This window comes from Mastomys coucha, unplaced genomic scaffold (genome assembly GCF_008632895.1).
Source record: "Mastomys coucha isolate ucsf_1 unplaced genomic scaffold, UCSF_Mcou_1 pScaffold23, whole genome shotgun sequence".
In the NCBI taxonomy this organism is placed as follows: Eukaryota; Metazoa; Chordata; class Mammalia; order Rodentia; family Muridae; genus Mastomys; species Mastomys coucha.
This window is the reverse complement of record NW_022196906.1, coordinates 49,499,758-49,507,283: the sequence shown is the minus strand read 5'-3', so window position 1 is coordinate 49,507,283 and position 7,526 is coordinate 49,499,758. Positions and strand designations below refer to the sequence as shown.

General features: G+C 48.4%; 1 protein-coding gene across 4 annotated transcripts in view; it reads right to left on the bottom strand.

Annotated features, from left to right (window-relative positions):
* Positions 1-7,526, bottom strand: part of Tmem266 (transmembrane protein 266) — a 123,905-nt gene that overhangs the window by 28,109 nt on the left and 88,270 nt on the right. The gene's annotated exons all lie outside the window — the stretch shown is intronic.

The window sequence follows — 7,526 nt, the reverse complement described above, 5'->3', positions numbered from 1 at the left end:
AAAAGTAGTTACGGTTCTCTCTTCCAAGAAGGTTCCAGAGCTCAGATCTGGACCTGTTTCCATGTTCAGTAACAAGTACATTTTTTCACCATTTCCCTGTGTCAACCCCGTCTATACACCGTCCCCTTCCCTGCTACCAGCACCCAGTTCCAGTACAGTGGTGGCTTTGCTTTCTGTGGTAGCCTGTTCTTAGGCTCAACCCTTCCACCTGTGTGCTACCCCCTCAGTATCCTGTATGCCAGGCTCATTCAAAGCCTGTCAGCACATATAGAATACACTACAAATTCCTTAAAGTGAGTGATACCCGAGGCTCTGCTTCTGTCTTCCGCATCATCTCTTGTCCCTCCTCTCATGACAAAAGCAGTTACAAATGTGCTGAGTCTCGCCTGTTACCTGGTGACTGCATCATGGCAAAGGATGAGAGTTGATGCTCTCCATATCTCTCTGTCCTGCACTAAGTCTTCAGGCATGACCATAGGGCTAAAGACTACATTTCCTAGCTTTCCCTGGGCTTGGTGTGTGTGTGTGTGTGTGTGTGTGTGTGTGTGTGTGTGTGTGTGTCTATGTGTGTCTACGTTCTGCCCAATGGCTGATGAGAAGCTCTGTGGACTGGGGCTGTACCCTCAAACAGACAGCCCTGTTCATTTTACTTTCTCCCTCCTCTAGAGTGTGGTGTGTAGGTAGGCATGGCTGTACCTTCTTTCAGTGAAGAGCGGAAGCCAGCTGGGTCTCCATCAGCTCCAAGCCCACACATAGGCCTTAATCCCCTGCTCAACCTGTTCTTCCAGCCTTAACTACAAGGGGTAGGAATTGTTCTGGGTCGGGTGAGTGCTCCCACATCTCTTAAGATCACACACAATAATGGCTGACTGTGTCTTTGAGCAATTCAAATCTGTCTCTTCCCCTGGGTATGACTTTTCGCTTGGAGAGGTGAGTTAGATGGCACAGTTTTAGATAGGGATGAGAGTAATACTGCTGTCTAGGCAGTGTGGATGAGAGCCAGGTGCTGAGGCACTCCTCATATGTGAGTCTCATGCACCATGAGGAACAGAGGATAAAGAAGCCGCCTGAGGTCCCAGGCAACCGAAATGAAGTTGCTGTCTAAGACCAGAGGCTTCCCTCTCTACATGGCGCACTCACACTAAGTAGGAACTCCATGCTCTGCTGGCTTCTTTTCTTGTTGCCTGTTCCCTCCCTGGGTGCTGGACTTGACACCTTTTTCTTTTGTAATGTTACAATATCCATACCCACTCTCAACCCAGCAAAAAAGGCCCAGGCTGGAGAAAGGAAATTGCCTGAGCCAAACGTGATTCACAAGATGGCTGCCACTGTCAGGGTTCTAATGCTTTAAGGGAACAGTAAAGCTCTATCTACACCATTTTACCCCGCTTAGTGCACGCTCCCGTCGAATTAAATATGCTGTGTGTGGCAATTGACACCAGACCCTTTGCACAACAGCCAAGTGAGATCTGCACCATTCAATAGTAACACCATGCTCTGCGGCCCCTGACCACCTCTGTTCCATTTTCTGTGTCTATGAATTTCACTCCTCAGATGAAAAGAACTGCTATACCTCCTTAAAAGCAAGGCCTGTGGTGGACACACCTTTAATCCCAGGTCTCTGGAAACTGAGGCAGATGGATCCCTGTGAATTCGGGGCCAGCCTGTACTACATAGTGAGTTTCAGGCCAGCAAGGACTACAAAGTGAGACCCTGTCTCTAAGTAAAAACAAAACTTGTTTTAGCTGAATACAGGTTAAGGAGAGGGGGGAACGGTGTGGCCAGGCATGATGGGAGAACAAGGAAGAGGTCAGCAGATAGCCCCTGGGACCATGATACCCCAGGGCAGATGTGGGCCTCTAGCTTTGCAGGCCACTGAGGTACCGGAGATGCAGGTAGAGCAGTGTGGGCACCAGCACCTGCCATACCTCCTTGGTGGCCCATTTGTGCATCTGACTTTCAACTCTGGTGTCAGCTCCAGACCACTAACCGGGAGACTTGCTTTGCTAGGCTCGCAGAAACTGCAGCAAAGACAAGGGCTCAGGACACACTGCAGCAAGCAATGCCTGGAGTCAGCTGCTTCCAGCTGAGGTCAAAGCCAGAGTGAGAACCCAGCTCCTCAATATCCCACCTGCTGGCCGAGGTCCCACGGCTTCCTTCCCTCTGCAAATATCTATGCTGAAAGCTCCCAGGCATGGACCAAAGGGCCTGACCCACCATCCCCAAGACCTGGCATATCCTGAAAAGGTCAGCTCAGGATCTTTGGACAATTCCACCCTCCCCCTCCGGAAGGGATGGACTAATTACATTCCTCAGACCACAGGGAGGGAGGACCAACCATCGGCCACCTTGCGGGTATGGGAGGCCCAGAGCAGGTAGACACGTTCCATGACTGACTGTTGGCCACCTACAGACAAGGGAAGTCCTTGCCACCTCATTCCCTAAAGACCAATCAGTTTAAAAGTCACACTGTTCTGCCAATCACATTGTGTGCCTAGTGGCTGCTGCTTTGAAAACTGTATGAAAACTCGCCAAACAGGCTGCATGGGGTCATTCTCTCTCTCCTTTGTGTGCAGAGTGACCCCAACATGCTGGAACAATAACATGCCTCTTGCTTTTGCTTCGATTCTAGGCTCAGGGGGTTCTCCGGTAAGTTAAGGCCTGCCAGAGTCTTACATCTCTGAGGAGATGCTTCTCAATATGCAGTGACCCCATTTCATGTTTGTTTAAAATGACTGCTGGGAGACCCAGGACACTAGACTCTGGGTTCAAGGCCTATACTCTACTGTTTAAGCAGGGCTACTGCAAAACTCCAGGAGGACACTTCATTGCAGAGCAGCAAACTCAGAGAAGTGACTTCACTCCCAGCCCAGGTTGCTTCTTCCTCAAAAGGGCAGAGGGTTGTCAGTCCCTTTCATTCCAGGCTGACTGCCCTCAGGACTAGCAAGATGAGCAAGGCAGAGCAGAGTCTTGGCCACGCCTTAAAGATGATCCATCACATAATTATCATAAGCCAGGCTCCTCCCCACGTGAGTGAGGCGCTGAGGTTAAGGAGGCAGGTAAATCCAGGGGCCCTTCTTCTGCCTCACCTTTTCTCCATCAAGCTCGGCTCATTAGTCTCAAGGGAGGAAAAGATGACTTAAGTGAGGTGGCAGGAAGAGAGAGGCAGAGTCCTCAGCTTTGCATCTGGTCCAGTGGCAGAGGCCTCCCGTCCTGTCTGTGGCTTGAGACCCTTGCCTCGGGGAATCAGCCTCTTCCCCAAGAGCAGTTTGGAGATCACAGTGGATAGAGGAAGATGCAGCTTTGTGCAGTTTTCAAAAGGGGAACTGCTCCTGGCAAAGGAAGACTCCTTCCTGAGTGAGTGGGGCAACACCCATAGGTTCACAGCCCATGACTTCAGCCTGGTGGGGTTGGGAATGAATGGTATCTGCATTTATGAGCTGAGACGACCCCTGGGGGTGTGGATTTTGGACAAGTTTCCCTTGGGGTTAAATGAGAGTGGTGAGAGGAAGTCCTGACTAGGGTCCAAGTGCAATACAAAGGAATGTGGGTGTGGCAGCTAGCAACCTGACCCCACCTGGAATTAACTGAAACCCAAGCACCTGGCCACAGCCACCAGGGAGTTCTCTTTAATGGATCACTTGAGGTGGGAAGCCCCACCCTAGATTTGGGCCACACCTTCAGGTGACAACCCACAAAAAAGGGCAAGGGAGAAGGAAGCTTTTGCTTTTTGCCTGCTTGTCCTTGTTCTCACTTAGGAGTTCATTTGTCCTGAAGCTAAGTCCCTCCTTCCTATTAGAGCCTACTTCTTCAGGTGAGTGAATGTGTGTGAATGTGTGAGTGAATGTGTGTGTGTGAATGTGTGTATGTGAATGTGTGAGTATGTGTGTGTGAATGTGTGACTGTATGAATGTGTGTGTGAATGTGTGTATGTGAATGTGTGAGAGACTGTGTGTGTGTGAATGTGTGAGTGTGTGAATGTGTGTATGTGAATGTGTGAGTGACTGTGTGTGTGTGAACGTGTGTATGTGAATGTGTGAGTGTGTGTGAATGTGTGAGTGACTGTGTGTATGTGAATGTGTGTGTGAATGTGTGAGTGACTGTGTGTGGGAATGTGTGAGTGTGTGTGTAAATGTGTGACTGTATGAATGTGTGTGTGAATGTGTGTATGTGAATGTGTGAGTGACTGTGTGTGTGTGAATGTGTGAGTGTGTGAATGTGTGTATGTGAATGTGTGAGTGACTATGTGTGTGAATGTGTGAGTGTGTGTGTAAATGTGTGACTGTATGAATGTGTGTGTGAATGTATATATGTGAATGTGTGAGTGACTGTGTGTGTGTGAATGTGTGAGTGTGTGAATGTGTGAGTGACTGTGTGTGTGTGAGTGACTGTGTGTATGTGAATGTGTGAGTGTGTGTGAATGTGTGTGTGAATGTGTGAGTGACTGTGTGTGTGAATGTGTGAGTGTGTGTGTAAATGTGTGATGGTATGAATGTGTGTGAATGAGTGAGTGAGTGTGTGTTCATCCTCTCGGTTCTGTTCGTCTAGAGAACTCTGACTTACACAGTGCGGAAACCCTGCAGAAGGGGAAACAGTCAGTCTTCAGCTTTCTTAAAAGAGCATAGGGCTGGAGAGCACACACTGCTCTTCCAGAGGAGCAGAGTTAGGTCCTCCGCACCCATGCTGGTCAGCTCACAGCCAACCACCTGTTAACTCCAGCTTCCAGTTTGGACACCCTCTTCCGGCTTCCATGAGCACTACACTAAGGTGCACAAACCCACACTCCGAGACATACACATACACATAAATTAAAATTAAAAACTCTTTGAAGTGCTAGGTAGTGGTGGCACTTGCTTTTAATTCCAGCACTTGGGAGTCAGAGGCCCGTGGATCTCTGTGAGTCTAAGGTTAGCCTGGTCTACAGAGTGAGTACCAGGACAGCTAAGGCTACACACAGAGAAACTCAACCTCCCCTTCCCAAATTCCCAGGGACAGGGATGGTGATATCTCTTCCCAGGGTCCAAAGGGTGCACCCCAACTAGACACAGCGGCTGATGCCTGCAGGGGTCCTGAGCTCACAGGCAAGCAGACTTCACTGTCTGTCTTCATGCTGGCTCATTCTGGCATTAGATTCCCAGCTATTTTAAAGTAAAGTGTTCAAGGCTATGGGGTAAAGTAAAGGCCAGCGGATATGTGATGATGTGTCTGCCAATTAAGTGACCAACACTGATGGAACACTACTCCAGACCTTGCTGACCAGAGAATGAACAAGACTTACTTCCAGAACTTTCTCTCAGCATGGAAACATTTTCAAATCTAGAAATTAAAATAAATAATCTCTTGTGGACAACATCTGTGCATTGAGCCACTCACCTCCCACCCCTTTCTCCCTGGCGAAAGTCCTAAACAAAGCCATCTCTGGTGAACCTGCTGCAATTTGTCTTCAGCCTGACACTGCAGTTAAATCCCCCAGCCTGTCCCCAGCGTTACCAATCCTGTCCCCAGCAGTTAGTTACCAATCCTGTCCCCAGCAGTTAGTTACCAATCCTGTCCCCAGCGTTACCAATGAAACACACACACACACACACACACACACACCATGCCAACACCCTTGAGAGCATCTTGTTTGGCTCATGTTGACAAGCAGTTCGTGGTGCTAGCAACTACCCTGCTGGAAAAGCACAGTTTCCAGGACAACCCCCTTCCTCCCCTTCTGCCCCTCCCCAACTCTGGACTTTTCCTTCCAACTCCCTGGCTACAGTCTCCCAGGGCAGTTGCCTCTTCTCATTCCCTGCACCCTCAGCTTTATCACCTCCAGTTCTCTGAAGCCCCAACTCTATGTCTTCCTGATTATCAGTTCAAGGACAGCAAAGGGACATCACTGTTCCCTCACTGACTAAGCCAGTCCCTCAGAGCTCTCCTCCTCCTATCCCTGCGCCCACCCTCTTCCTGCCTACCCCCTCCGCCCAACTCCCTGGCTCCTTTTATACTCCTGTTCTGACTGTCACCTTTCTGGGTGACTTAGCCAATCATCCTTCTAAGGCTCTTCTAAGTCCTGTCCTATCAACCTCCAATGCAGACCCTGTCCCCAAAGCTTCATTGTGACCCCTCTGCCTAGAGCCCCCCTTTGCTCCAAGGCATGGATCTCACCAAGCCCGTACCCTCTCCCTCCCCAGCTTCTCCAGTGATAGTGCTCTGACTATAACCCCTGACTTCCATGTGCCATCTCATATCGCACAGGCCAACCAGTCACCTGTGGAAATCTGGTCTCTCTGGGTGGAACGAATGGAGCAGGAGAACTCATCTGGCTCCTGAGAGCCTGACAAACAGTCATTACATCAGGATAATTTCAGATAAACAAGTTTCATAGTGAATTCATAACACATTTCTCAACTCAGAACCGATTTTCTATTTTAGTGCTCCTGGTCTTGATTTCTTTACAAGAAACATCCCTATATTTTATTGTGAAATGCTTTAGTATATTAAAAACACTCAAAGGAAACAGAAGTGAATTCAATTCTTCTACAAGCCAGCAGATCAAAAACTTGTGTGGCTTTGGCATTGGTTCATGGTTGACCGTCATAGCATGAGTTTGATAGCTGTTAGTGGACAGGTACCAACACTGCACTGTCCTCAGAGACAATGTCACCAAAACTGGAGTTTTCCTTTTGAAATAGAAGTGATAATAAGGACAGGGGATAGCCCAGGAAACTGTCTGCCACTTGATCATGAGAACCTAGTTCAATTCTCAAGAGTCAGGCACGGTGTTTGTAATCTCAGAGCTGAGGAGGTGAGGACCAGTAGACCCTGGGTTTCACTGGCCAGCCGGCCCAACTGCTAAGCCCTTGGTCATGGAGAGACCCTGCTTCAAAAACAAAACAAAACAACCAAAAACAAAACAAAACAACCCCCCCCAAAAAAACCAAGGTGGACTGCTTATAAAGAACGACTGCCCCAAGGTTGTCCTCTGGAGCCTCTGTGTGCACACAAATGTGTACATACACACATATGTACCTGCACATACATGTGTGTATATGTATATACATGTATACACAGGCAAAAAGATATTTCTCAAAGAATCAAAATGTTTCTAAGATGACAGTCAAATAGTATACATGTGTTGATACACATTATTCAAGTAAGTACATAAAACCCGGCAAATCTGCTTTGTGTTAACCAGGCCATTTCTGCTTGGTTTTAAACTTAGAATACACCAAGCCGTGTTTGAATTTACTTAATGCACCTAAAAATTGCCTGGCAAGACAATGGAGTCAAAACAGCCTTTGTCTCTCTGGGAATCATCCCACAGCAGCAAAGAAAAATAACAGGAATGTCAACTCTCTCAGTTACAGCTATGAGGCCTCTTCCCCTGAATTTGTGAGGACAGAACAGATGCAGAAATAGTAAGTGATTTGTCAATGTGACAGTAGCAAAACCCAGCGCAGAGAGAGAGGAAAGCCAATACTGACTGTCTAGCTGCAGTGTGGAGTACAGGGCAGGGGCTGGGGTTGGGGTTGGGGCAGGGG